This window comes from Eschrichtius robustus, chromosome 12 (assembly GCF_028021215.1).
Source record: "Eschrichtius robustus isolate mEscRob2 chromosome 12, mEscRob2.pri, whole genome shotgun sequence".
Classification (NCBI taxonomy): domain Eukaryota; kingdom Metazoa; phylum Chordata; class Mammalia; order Artiodactyla; family Eschrichtiidae; genus Eschrichtius; species Eschrichtius robustus.
The window spans coordinates 14303915-14306043 of NC_090835.1; the positions used below are offsets into that span (position 1 = coordinate 14303915).

Consider the following 2129-nt stretch of genomic DNA (forward strand, 5'->3'; position numbering starts at 1 on the left):
TATTAGTTAGGCATACGTTAGCTGCAGTCAATGGTTCTTCCAATACACCCTGCTAGAGTCTTTCTCCAATGAAATAAATATAGATCTTCTTTTATTTTATTCTTTTTACTCAACCATGCTTTCATCACACTTCTTTGTCATTCCTTCAGAAGGCTCTTCACATACAATAAGTAAATACAAATGAATAAATTAATCTACTTATTAAAGCTAAAATTAAATACCTCAAAATAATGGCAAAAGTTATCCTTGCATATGGGAAATATGGGTACTTTTTTTCCTTATGTATTCTGTATGTTCCAAGTTTTTCTTCGTTTTTTTTTTAAAGAAATATTATTTTCCATAGACCTTGTTTCCATTTTCTCTTTAGGCGTCTGTGGAAGTACAGTCTTAGACACTCAGTGGCTTGAGCAGTGGGAGCTGCAGACCAGTCTTCAGCGGCAAGCTGAGCACTCTTAGTCTTCAGTAGTGAACTGCTGGATTGGCACTGGGGAAGCTGCACCCTTTCAGACCAGTCTGCACCTCTGGGTTGAGTAGCAGTAATCTCAGGAGCTGGAGCAGTCCATTCCCCCTGAAATTCCTCCTTGGTCGTGATATTTTCAGCAGGAACCTGCTCTTCCTTTTCAATCTCATCAGAATTTCTATAGAAACAGAGATTGGGCATGACCTCCCATGGGTGTTCATAAGGAATTAGTGCTACGCATGTGCAGAACTTTGGAGCCAGCATCCACTACATTAGACCTGCTGAGTGAGCTGCCTTGTTGTTGCACTGGATGGCAATGTCCACATGGCACAGACAAGAATCTGTGTTTCACACAGTGATGGTAGTAGGCTAACCAAGACACCGCTGTGAGAGGGTGGTGGTCATCCCTGGAACCAGTAACCACTGGAAGTTACAGCTCCCAGAGACTGCCTGGATCTAATTAGTGAAGTTTCCCAGAGTGAAGTGGCTAGCAACAGCAGTGGCTCCAGGGCCATCAGCAAACTTCAGCACAGTTTACTGGGATAATTCCTGGAGGATATGACATTGACATCAGTCAGGTTTTCAATGGCAATAAGGGTGAAAGCTGTTAGCAGAAACTTCTCCAGGTTTTCTTTAGATTTATGATGTAGATGACATCACTTAACTTTCTGTAGATGTTCTGTTCCATTTGGAAGTCAAGGTTGGTGCCACCTAAGTGGGTTCCTGCTGCAAGGAATTTGAGGACATACTCCCCCTTAATTTTCAGGACATCAGGGGCTCCAGACATTGTGAACGTTTCCCTGTAAGTCATGACAGAAACCCAGAACAATACCTTATGGACCTTTCTCTGGATAAGGTTCCAATCTATTTCTATCAATGGCATATATTACTTTAAAAAATCAGCACAAAATAATTAATGTTATTTGAAGAAAGCTACAGCAATGTTTATATTCCATGAATATGGGGACAAACTAGCAATCACTAATTTAAACCTATTAGTTTTATTATATCAGATATGGATTTTGCTTAAATATTCATTTATCATTAAAATGTTTCACATCATGTTAAGAGTTTATATCCACTTAAATATCGAATCTTTTCCCACTCACATTTTGATGTGATTTTTAAAATGAGTATCCAGTTACCATGGCAATAAATGACATAGGAATGTGTAGATTAAGTTGGAATGGAATCAACACCAGATAAACTCAGAATCCATGCAACACTTTCATTTCAAACTAGTACTTTTTCTCTCTCACCATCTTCATAAATGGTAGTCAATCCAAACAATCTGTCCTAAAAAAGTTATGCTCCTAAAATATGCATTTCTGGTTATTTGAATCCAACACAGTCACTGCAAAAAGTTATGGTGACATTTTATGCATTTCTTTTAATCATGGATTTTTTGACAAATGGATAAATGGCTATCAGAATTTCGTGGCCACAGACAACTAATCCTTTGTCTTTTCTGGCAAACACAAGTGAAATTTTGAGTAATTGTACACTGAATAAAATTGAAAGGGATAAATAATTAATATGATTAGAAATCATATTTTCTCAATAATGGGATATATTTATATCTAAATATCTATATCTGTATTTTTCTATATATACTTCACTTGGCATGTAGTCACTGCTTTTGCCTTCACTCACAATTTTACCTCAGTAT

The 2129-nt window shown here is 37.3% G+C and overlaps 1 pseudogene; it reads right to left on the reverse strand.

The window, feature by feature from the left end:
• Window positions 1-319: 319 nt before the first annotated feature.
• On the reverse strand, window positions 320-1247 carry LOC137773995 (small ribosomal subunit protein uS2-like; annotated as a pseudogene).
• Window positions 1248-2129: the final 882 nt, after the last annotated feature.